General features: G+C 39.6%; 1 protein-coding gene across 4 annotated transcripts in view; it reads right to left on the bottom strand.

The window, feature by feature from the left end:
• SMAD4 (SMAD family member 4) overlaps window positions 1–12,338 on the bottom strand; it is a 78,682-nt gene that overhangs the window by 36,033 nt on the left and 30,311 nt on the right. Inside the window, exon 1 of one of the 4 annotated variants that reach the window (XR_012065726.1) lies at window positions 6,591–7,062. The exons of 1 other annotated variant lie outside the window; for it this stretch is intronic. The gene's annotated coding sequence lies outside the window, so the exon portion shown is untranslated. Of the gene's footprint in view, window positions 1–6,365; window positions 6,386–6,590; window positions 7,063–12,338 lie in introns of those variants that run through there. 2 more of the 4 variants (XM_072952219.1, XM_072952221.1) reach the window with 2 other exon arrangements.

Below are 12,338 nucleotides of genomic sequence, written 5' to 3' on the forward strand. Positions count from 1 at the left end.
GAACCAATCAGTAATCTTGTCAATAATAAAGATAATGAGTTACTTTAAAATAGTAGTTGTCAAACTCTGGTCTCTCATTCACTTATATACATTCTTAATTATTGAGAATTCCAAATAGCCTTCGTTTACGTGAGTGACATCTATTAACATTTTATCATATTACAAACTAAAATAAACAAATGTTTATTCTATTAAATTAATTTAATAAACCCATTACATATTAATGTGTTTTATGAAAAATACCTATTTTCTAAAACAAAAAGTCAGTATTTAGAGCGACAGTTTTCCATTTTTGCAAATTTCTTTAATGTCCAGCTTAAGAGAAGATAGATTCTCATGTTAGCTTCTGCATTCAGTTTGTTGTGATATGTTGTTTCGGTTAAAGCATATGAAGAAAATATGCTTCATGAATGTAAGTAATTGGAAAAGAGAGGAATATTTTAATGATCTTTTAAAATAATGATGGATAGTTATCTTTTATTCAACACCAAAATAAAACAAATGGCAATTCTTAAAGATTAGTTTCAATGTGCAATCTGAAACCATATCAATGATCTTCTTGGCTCTATTATATATTAAAATCCATTGGTCCATATTGTACTTTGAATGGATCTCCTACACATGCACGACTGGTTCACTGAGTTATACAGATCTTCCAAAATGCTGGCACATTTCTTTAATATATATATGTATATACATGTATATACATACATACATATATATATAAAAATTACATTCCAAAATATCATCACCAATCTCATCAGAAAAATCTTTTAAGTATTAGGAAGCTGGCAAGCCCTTGGTGGCAGATACAAGTTTTCCAAAAATCTAATTTTCACTTCAAAGATCAGATTTTATCATTGGCAGCAAATAGTTATCACACTGAATATTAAGAAGACATGCAGTCGAGGGTAGAGATTTTAAAAATAAAACTTTTTACTGCTACCAGACGTAGAAAACAAACCTATGGTTACCAAAGGGGAAAGACGGGAAGTGATAAATTAGAAGTTCAGGATTAACATATACACATTGCTATATATAAAAAAGATAAACAATAAGGACCTACTGTATAGCACAGGGAACTATATTCAATATCCTATAATAACCTATAATGAGAAAGAATATATATATAAAAAAAGTACTGAATCACTATGTTGTACATCACAAACTAACACAACATTGTAAATCAACTATACTTCAATGAAAAACAAAACAAACAGGAAAAAAAAAACCTTTTTACTGCTTCACCAAGGATATTCTTAAGTGAAACTGGCATTTTTTTCAAATGCTTAAAGAACACAATAAAGATTAATACAGTTTAGTGCCACTGCCCTGATACATGCTAAGGTGCCAGCAGTTTACCCACCTGTTTTCTCACCATTAGTGCAAACGTCAACACAGTAAAAGGGCACATGGCTCAGTTTTATTATGAGAGTAATTTTGATTTTGTGAACCCCTAGATGATAAAGGTTGTGGGGACCCCCAGGAGTCTGTGGACCACACTTTGGAAAACACTGTTTTAAAACAATGTAAAGAGGGGAGAATTTTAATAACTGATAACTAAAAAATGCATTTCATGAAACCTTCTAAATGAAGGAGACTATCACATCATCTAGCTTACTCTTTCAAAAAGGGCTGTATCAGAATTCCCCCTGCAGGTTAGCCCAGCCCTACTAAATATATTTTGAGTGGGGCCCTACCTTTAAAAAGCACTCTAGGGGTCTGAGGGGCTGTCAGCTTTACAAAGCACTGATAGTCCATGCTAGTCTACACATTTCACCTTACAAATTACCAGAAAGATAGTAAAACAAACTGCAGTGTCACAAATACACAAAACTAATTAAAAAGACTAATTACATGGAAGTTATGTCATTTTTCTTACTATTAGCCAGCTGCTTAATTTCAACATCTATATACATAAAACACATTTAAAATTTTTTCTTCAACTAGTTGGTAGGAGACATTTATGACATAAATGCACCTAACGTGTTTATGTACAGTAATTCCTGGTTTACTTCATCCCATTAAGCACTACTTCCAGTCATCCATTCACCAGATGATTCAATTATTACAATGACTGGCCATCTACTGATATCAAATGCTCCAGAATTCACTAGTGAATATCACTGATAAATAATCTTAATTCAGTCCTACATTTAGAAATACACTTTGACTTAAAAAAAGACTTAAATTACATACATTCATCTACATTAAGATACAGAAATCATATCTCTCTACATACCAAATATTCAGTAGAAGTCTTTTTTTTTAAACCATAAATAAGATTTGTATTCTAAACATGCAGATTAGGGGTTGATGAATTTTAAGTAAATTATTCCAGTGAACCAATGATTGCAAAATAAAGCTTGTACTATATCAAAAAAACTGAAGCACTATGGATAAGCATACTAAAATATTCAAAGCCTTTTTTTTTTTAAACAATACAGAATCCCACGACTCCTCCCCTCCATTCTTACCCTCAATCTGCGTTTTGGAAAGGGACAAAGAATACTTTGTTTTTGTGTTTTGTTTTTTTTTTAAACAGCTCTTCCAGAGATGGAGATGCAACTACTCTTAGACTAGGACTTGTGAACTACTTCAGTTAATATAAATGGAGACTGAACATGCCCCACTGGATAATCTCTAAAGAACTGCTAATTAGTTGGTCTCACAGTGTACAAGTTAACCTCTGACAGTAAAAGCTAAATCAATGCAGCTCCCATCTTAGGAACCGGTGAAGTGACCAGTAACTGGGGCCTGGAAAATGTTATGGTTTCCAAGCAGATTGAACACCTCTACAAAGACCAAATTCCCACTGGGAGTTTCGATGCAAATTTCAGCACCTAAACCAAGTCATTAGTCTTTAAAAGAAGCCCAAGTAAGCGTTTTAGAATACATTAAAAGATCAACTTCCTATTTAGGATGGCAATTCATATACTAACTTCTCATGGGAGAAATACAGTTTCTTAAAACTGGTTACCAGACAGCTCAAGTGAATTGAAAAATGAAGAAGAGGTTCAAATAAGGGAGCAAAAGAGAGAAACACATGGGGGGACAGACTTGGAAGCAAAACAAATGTGGCAATACCTTCAATGAACCCATTAAGTCAGATGTGAGATAATTACACTGTGCAATGTAAAGCTGACACAAGTGAAACAGCTTAAAAAAAAAAGTTAGAGGACGTCAAGAGCTCAACCTGACTCTGATCTGGCTGCATCCCAGGCCAACTGAGTCACAATTTCTGCAGGTGGGATCCAGCCATCAGTATTTTGTAAAGCTCCTCAGGAGATTTCAAAGCGCGGCCAAGGTTGAGAACCACTGTCCTCAACCTTGGGAGTAAAAAAAGCAATAAAAAGATGAACCCCAAACAGTCATAAGTTTTCCAAACTGCAAACAATTCTCATTTAAAATGAAAATAATAAAGTATAATCCTTAAGTTTAAAGGTATTTATAATTATCAAAACTTTAAATTAAGATGTAAAAACAGACACTCTTTACAATCAGTCTCCAGTAGCTGTCTATCTGATCTATGACATAATTTGCAATAGTAAATAACCAAGACTTAAATTATAAGATTCTGACCACCTATCATCTTAGTTTATACAGGTAAGCACTACCCTAGTTTTTATCTACTCTCATGGTTAAAAGAGATTTTCCTGGATGCCAATTACACCATGTAATAGTGTCAAGGTGACATAACCTAAAATATCTTGTTCCTGAGAAACTGAAATTTAGCCACATTTCCTATCACCAAAATTACACATTTTAGGAGAAGAAAAAAATCCAAAAATTCTAAATCTGACTCACTATTAAGCATATATTTTGGCATATTATGATACAAAAAGTAGCATACTAAAAGTCGCTCAAATGAATACTATCTAGACATACTTGTCAACTGTTTGAATTTCTCTTTTAAAATAACCAAATCTTTATCAACTGTGGAGCAAAAATCCCAAAATTTGATAATTTGGTGAAATGGTTATGCTGATCTAACTCCTTTAACTTTAGTGTAGAAAATAATGAAATCAATGAAACCATTTTAGTCAGTTTTATATGCGATTGTCACCTCACAATCACCTTTAATCACCATTTAAGCAAAACAAAAATTTCTGCCTAACTACACAACCTTCTAGGAAAAAAAAAAAGGAAATCCAAATATGTACAATGAACAATGAAATGGCTAGCAAGATGTTTAAAGAACCATTCACTCTAAAATGAATAAAATATGAAAAAAAAAAGGTACAAGCTAGAGGGGGACAACACAGAACTGAAATAAGTGAAGTTTAAACAGAAGAAAAATAATGTATGTTTTCACCAAAATAGACAAAATTTTAGGCAAGACTAAATATGCATTTTAAATGTAATGAGGCAGATCCTATAGGGTTAACTGCCCCTAGCAGAGGCCTCAGCAATTCACATCTCAATTAGAACAGTGTCTAATGATGTTACTTTAACACCAGCTCAATCAGAAAAAACAGCTTCCAAGCCAGAGAGCTGGAGTGTGACCGGCAGCATAAATTAGTTTAACACTTGCTCTTTAATTGTGTGTGTGTGGGGGGGGGATCTGAAGGGGAATGTAGAAAAATGAATTCACACACAAATGGCGAAATGGCTCAACTAAAATGTAGCTTAAGAAAGTGAAGCATAGGTTTTTAGAAAAAAGATTTGCTGCTTCCTAATATAAGCAGAATTGCTTCTAGCAGCAAAGCCATCAGAAAAGGTCAAAGATCCATACTTACTCCGAAAAATTTCAGTAACTTTCTCAGCACAAGTTTTCATTAAATCTGAAACCGATTTGCAGTTTTTCTAAGCTCAAGATGTACAACAAGGAATTTAGCTAGGCACATAAGTTTCTACTTTGGTACTCCCACTTCAAAAACAAAAAAAAATTAAGATGCAATACCTCTTTAAAGCAACCTCACCCAAAAACCTGGAAAGCAAAGAAAAAGCCACTTCTATTAATTGACTCACAAAAATGTTGTATCAATTTTCTCTAGAAAGGCTCTTAGTTTTAATTCCAACAACTTAAACCTACATAAATCATCATCAGCCTTAGACCTAAAGATACTCCAAATTTTAAATACTTGGCCTACCTGTATTACATTTGTTCTGTAACAAATCCATTTTAGAAAACAAAATCATGACATTATGGAAGAAACATTAATAAAAAAGTCATTTTTAACATGTTTATTACACCAATAATTCACATTTGAAATGTCATGTACTAAAATATAAGAACTTTCCAAAAGAGAAAATAAATCCTCAGCAGAAAAAGAAAAGTTACACATTATAGAACGTCCCATGCTATATTTCAGCTGAAATAAATTTCGTCTAAGTACAACATGGCAAAGACGATTTATGAAAACTGCAATAAAAGTCATTCAAATGCAATGTTCTAAATCTAATTACTTCGTAAAAGTACGAGTTTCTGTACTTTCTATTAGGGCAGTTTCTTCCAGAAAAAAAGTACTGCGCCTATTTTTTACATATCGGAATAATCAAACTGCTGCTGAGACTAAAAGGATGTTAATTCCTGCAAAAGTTAAAAATTAGCCAAGACTACATGCTTTTAGAAAGTTAAGTCAGACTAATTAAAATGATTCCCCATTATATTATATTTATTATCCCTAAATAACAGGCAGTTTCATCTTAAAAGATGGTACAAAAACTAAAGGCATTAAGAAACTAAATTCAAAATAAACTATTTAGAAATAAGTAAACACATATTTTTATTTTACTGAGGTTTTCAGGGGGAAAATAACTATCAATTTTCAAAAGGGTTTTTTAAACATCTCTATACCGTCCTCCTCAAAAAAAAAAAAAAACCTTTCATATTAACTAAACACACCCATTTCTTTGAAAATCTTTTAAAATTTGGCCTAAGAAATTGTAACAGCAGTTTGGGGCATGTGATGGAGCCACCGCCCTACACCAATTTCACGCTCAGTACTTGTAGTCCTAGCAATAAGATAAACTGCATTTTATTTTTTATTAGGAGCGCGGGGGACGGGTGTCAATTAGGTGCTAAGAATGTTTCCTGCATACCGCCATCACCCACAATACTCAAAAAGTAAGTAAACAAATCAAAGCCAGAAACAAACTGTAATGACACAACTAGAAAGAGAAAATAAGAGACAAAGAAAAACAAAAACTTGCTTGAAACAAGGAATTAAGACAAACCATTTACAACTTTCATTTAGACCTAAGGCAATACGCTCCAGCAGACCCGACACGCTCAGCTGAGAGGGACAGTGAAACTACTCAAAGAACAACAAAGAGGAGCTGCGGCCGCGGCAGAGTCCCTGTCCGAGTTTAACTTGATTTTGCAACAAACTACGAGGGGAGTTCCAGGCCAGAGGACCCACCCGGAGCCCGAGGGACGCGGGGCACCGCGGCTCGGTCTGACCCGCGCCGAAGCAGCCGGCCCGGCCGGGCTCCGCAGGCGGCCGCGCTCACACTATGGGCCGCGCCGCCGGGCTCCCGCGCGCTCCCCGCCGCCGCCGCCGCCGGGAGCCCGCCCCGGGGCGGGGAAGCTGCGGGCGGGGTGCGCGGGCCCGGCCGGGTGAAGGGGAGGGGACATGGCGCGTTACCTGGGCTCGGGCGACGGCGAGGGGCGTCCGCTCTCCCGCCGCGGCTCGTCCGCGGGGGCGCCGGGCCCGTCACTCCCCCGGCGGCCCGGAGCGTTCCTCGGCCCCCGCCCCGAGGCGTCCGGGCCAGGCCGCCCCTCCTCGGGGCCGCGCCGCTGCCCGTGCGGGCCGGGCCGCCTCGCGCTCCCGGGCCGCCCCGCGGTAGGGGGCCTCTCTTGCGGGGCGCCCGGCTCTCCTCACCGGCTCCCGCCTCCTGGGCGGCCGCGGAGTGGAGGGGAGGGCGGGCAGGGCCTCCCAAGGAGAGCGGGCAGGCGCGAACGCGGGCTCCGCCACCCGAGCCGCTCCGTTACCGCAGCGGCGACGACGACCAGGGCCGTGTTGTTGCTGCCAACTTGTCGAAAGGACACTGAGCATGCGCGCGCGGAGACCACATCCGGGTAATTTCAGGGTTTGGCCCTTTTTCCCCCGCAGCTTTCCTTTCTCTAGGCTGCCCCCGCCTCCCGCCCGAGTGACGGGAGGGTCGCTCTGCGCAGGCGCCCGCGGGGCAGTACAGTCGGCGGGGAGTCGGGCGTCCAGGCCTGGTCTCGGGCTCTGGAGGAGGACGCTGCCCACAAGGGTGGGGAAAAGGCTGTTTAGAGGGAGTGGTCATCAGACAAATGGGCATCCCTTTGCCAAAAAGTACCCAGGCAGCGCGAGAGAGCTCGGCGTGTGGTGGGTGTCCAGTAAGTGTTTATAAACAGCTATCAACAGGGCCTCGTTTTTGAGGGCCTGCGTGGGCACAAATATTAGATTTAATATTAACAGCTTGCTCTGGCGAGAAGGTAGTTGTAGCGACTTCTTTTGGGAAAGAAACTGGGATGACCACACCTTCCTTCCCTTTCCGCCAGCCATGGATCACTAGATCCAAAGGTTAGTTTAAACTCTCGAGATGTCTTTTTGGGTTGAAGAGATGCGCAAGACAGTCTTGGGACCACAGGTTTGAGAGCCTGGACAGGTGTTTAAAATGTGAGCGGTTCCTCACATTTTATTGGAAGAGATTTAGGGGGAACCTAGAAGTTGGAAGGCACTTTCAAGGTCCTACAACACCCCCTGTTAACTGGGTTATCTGTTGGGTAGGGAGAGATATAAATTCTGCTTTTGACTTTATACTTGTTTTATTTAAAAATTTTACTAGATGAATGCATTTGTTTGGTATTTCTAAAGTTTCAGAAAACACATACAAATTACATTTTTTCACCAAACAGGAAATATTTCTGTTGGGGGTCCCCCACAGACTAATACATACTAGAAAGTTTTTAAGTCATTTCTTAAGTCTTGTCGCCCGGAAATGTGTCTATTCCCTCACCTACATTTTACATACAGTGCCCTAACCCCATGCTGTCCTCGCTTTCACAGCCTGGGCTCTTTCCTCTTCTGCCTGACAGCCTCTGAAACTGTCATCTTCAAAGTTCCCTGTGATTTATGAAGACTTTCCAAGACTAGTTTTAAGGGAATTCATTTCCAGGTGCCTCAACGCCATGTGTACTATATCTGAAATTGTTCATCTTGAGAAAGCATCTGAGGACACAGCATCCCCTTTCAAAACTGTTCTTCTCCCACCTTACAAAACAAAAGAAAAACTCACCCACTACTGAGGTGCATTGATCTAAGATATTTAAAAAAATCTCCAGGACACTTCAGAGGGACAATTCAAAAATTGGTGTCCATGCTGCGGAAGTGAATGACTCAAATGAATGAATTATAAATTATTTTGCAAGTGGTGGTTTTCAGTTCTTTGCTGTCAACAAAACTGAAGGAAAATCATAATTTGATAATACATCAACATGTGATTCTTGGCAATATACCTCAGAAGGAGTTAAAAGAATTGAGTAACATTGCTATATCTAAACTTCTTCCATTCCTATCTGTTGTAGTTATCGCTCCACATACATCCTGTCACCTTTGCCATACTCTATTGGCCAGAAGCAAATCACAAGTCTCATGCCCACTCAAGGGAAGGAGCCCACACAGGGCATGAACACCAGGAGGTGGGATCCTTTGGGACCACATTAGAGTCTATTTATTAATGCAAAGGACAATTCCTATAAGCTCAACCTGCTCAGAATTTCTCTTCAGGTTCCCTTCACCTCCTCCTTAAGGGAGATGTGACTTTCTCCTGGGACACTGCTCCCCCTTCCCCTCGCCAGTAGTATTTTCAACCATGATCCTCATAGACTGGGCCTGGAGGTGAGGAAGCAGTCCTCCTTGCTCCTCAAAAATGCTTCCAGAACATCCCGCTCTCTCCTTCCTGCTAACCTGCAGCTTTAGAGCTTGTCACCCAGTATCCCTCATCATTGCTGTCATTCCCCTTCATATTTTCATCATTTGCTTGTATCAGACACTCCAATACCATTTCAGTCTTAGTCCTAGGTGGTTATAATACATACTTAGATGATCATCCCTTCTCTGACCTCTCAGTTCGTTGACTTCTCCGAGGATCTTGTCCTCCCCTAACTCAGCCACTTATTCCCTTGGCATAATCACGGGAACCTTACCAAATTCGGCAACTTCTTCATTATTGCAATTCAAGCACCTCACACCCTGAACACCACCTCACGTTTCCGTATTTCCTTGTGTTACTCTGACTCTGACAATTCTGCAACCCACTTACCCACTCTCTCCCATCGTTACTCAGCTTAAACTCTTGGTTAATCAGTACAATCACTCCCTTGCACACACTCTCAACCCCCTTCCCCTCTTCCTCTTTTTTCCTTACTGGGCAAAACCGCAAACCTGACTCAAGCCAGCTCTCCACCTACTCCACGTCAGCCCCCATGCATCTGCATGTGGCTAAAGAAAAACACAATCATGCTAGTTTCACTTAAATTTCATCACTGTGAACCTCAAGTGGGCCCTTGTGCTGCCCAGGAATCCTACCTCCCTCCTCTATTCCTCCAGATTTCACACCTTCTCTGTCCTCCAACCTGTACCTCCTTCCCTCTCATCCTCAATTCATAACCTTGCTTCTTATTCCACTGAGAAAGTTGAAGCAATGAGATGAAAACTTCTGCAGAATCTCACCATGTCATCTACCCATACCCACATACCAGCATCTGTAACCTCTCCTCCACCTTCCCTTCCATTACATAGGTGAATTTTCCATGCTCCTAGCTAGAGCCAATCCCTCTGCTAGGCCATAGACACCAGTCTTGTCTTGCTTAATCAAGATCATCACCATCACTCCACCAATTATCCCCCTCCTCTATCTTATCAATGTTTCCCTCTCCACTGTATGATTCCTGTAAGCTTACAAGCAGCTGTAATTTCTCCAGTCCCATAGAATCTTCCCTCTGACCCACTTTCACTGGCAGCTACTGCCCCATTTCTCTGCTTCCTTTACAACAAACCTCTTTTTTCTTTTTTTTCAATTGAAGTATAGTTTACACTATTGTGTCAATTTTGGGTGTACAGCATAATAGTTCAGCCATATATTTGTTTTCATATTCTTTTTCATTTCAGGTTACTACAATATATTGAAGTTTCCTGTGCTATACAGTAGAAATGTGTTATTTATCTATTTTATATATAGTAGTTAGTATTTGCAAATCTCAAACTCCCAATTTATCACTTCTCACCTCTTCCCCCTCGATAGCCGTAAATTTGGTTTTTTTGTGAGTCTGTTTCTGTTTTGTAAATAAGTTCATTTGTGTTTTTATTTTTTCCAGATTCCACATATAAGTGATATCATACAGTATATTTCTTTCTCTTTCTGGATTACTTAACTTAGGATAACAATCTCCAGGCCCATCCATGTTGCTGCAAATGGCATTATTTTATTCATTTTCATGGCTGAGTAGTATTCCATTGTATAAATACCTCACAACTTTTTTATCCATTCATCTGTCAATGGAAAGTTAGGTTGTTTCCATGTCTTGGCTATTGTAAACAGTGCTGCTATGAACATTGGGGTGTATGAATCTTTTTGAATTAAAGTTCCCTCCGGATATATGCCCAGGAGTGGGATTGCTGGATCATATGGTAAGTCAATTTTTAGTTTTTTGAGGAATCTCCATACTGTTTTCCATAATGGCTGCACCAAACTACATTCCCACCAACAGTGTAGGAGGGTTCCCTTTTCTCCACACCCCGAAACTCCTGAAAGAGTTTTCTATGCTTTCTGTCTCTAGTTCTTCTCCTGTTCTAGAGCAACAGAACACACACCATATGATACAGTTAATATAAAGTTCAAAAACATACCAAATATGATGTATATGTTATGACTACATACATATGTAATAGAATCATAACAACACACATGAGATTACATATGTGGCATATTTTAGGTCTTCAGCTGAAACGGTGTCCCACCCTGTCTTAAATCCACTCCATTCATGCTTTTATCCTTATCACTCTATCAAAACTGCTCTTGTCAAGGTCAACAATGAATTCTACCTTGCTTCAGTCCAATGACCTATTCTCAATTATCATCTTAACTGACCTGTCTGTAACAGCTGACACAGCTAATCATGTGATTCACTTTTTTTTTTTTAGCTGCACCCTTTCCTCCTCATCACTTCATCAGTCCCTCCTTCCTGACTTCTTTCTTCGTATTGATTGCATGTCTTCTCCCAGATCTCTTAACCTTGCAATGGCTCAGGGCTCATTCCTTGCATTTCTTCTCTTTTCTATCTCTACTCACATTTCATTAATGATCTCATCAAATCTTCTGACTGTCAGTACCATCTAAGATGTGTGAAATCATCAGTATATGAGGACAACTCCCAGATATTTATCCTCAGCTCAGACCTCTCATCTGAACTCCAGATTACGCTGCTCCGCAGTCTTCTGCACGTCTCCTCCCACAAACCTGTTCACCCCAGCGACTTCCCTGTCTCAGCTGATGACAAGTCCATCCCTCAAGCTGCTCAGCCCAAAAGCCCTGGAGACATGCTAGACTTTCCGCTGATGCCTGTCACATCTAGCCCAGAGTCAGAGTGTCCCTCGCCACCTCCGCTGCTGCCCCTGGTCTGACCCACCAAAATCTCCTGTGTGGGTTATTCTTCTCACAGCTCTTCAGACTCTCATGCTTGTCCCTTAGAGTCTCTCTCAACATAACAGCAAGAGCGATCCTCCTAAAACATGAGTCAGATCACGTCGCTCACTCTATCTTTCCCGTAGCTCTTATCTTCTAACATACTGTAGTATTTACTTACGTTTATTGCTTACTGTCTCTCACCCCCCACCAGAACGTAAGCTCCACAAGGCCGAGAATTTGTGTGTAGTGTTTACGAATGTATCCCAAGTGCCTAGAGTTACTGCTGACATACAGGGGGTGCTTAAGGAATATTTGTTGAATGAGGGGGTGGGAAGGGACAGACTGGGAGTTCGAAATGCAGAATAGATAAACAAGATTACACTGTATAGCACAGGGAAATATAGACAAGATCTTCTGGAAACCCACAGAGAAAAAAATGTGACAATGAATATATGTATGTTCATGTATAACTGAAAAATTGTGCTCTACACTGGAATTTGACACAACATTGTAAAATGACTATAACTCAATAAAAAATGTTAATAAATAAATAAATAAATATTTGTTGAATGAATGAACAAAGTATTTCACACTTCTCTTTTTTAATTTAATTAATTAATTTTTTAATTTTTTTGAGCTGTCATTGATTTTGTACTTTTTTTCTTTTCTTTCCTTTTTTTGGGGGGGAGGGGTTGGTTCTGTTTTTTTGAAGGGGAGGTAATTAGGTTTATTTATTT

The sequence above is a fragment of the Vicugna pacos genome, chromosome 30 (genome assembly GCF_048564905.1).
Source record: "Vicugna pacos chromosome 30, VicPac4, whole genome shotgun sequence".
NCBI classification, from domain to species: Eukaryota; Metazoa; Chordata; class Mammalia; order Artiodactyla; family Camelidae; genus Vicugna; species Vicugna pacos.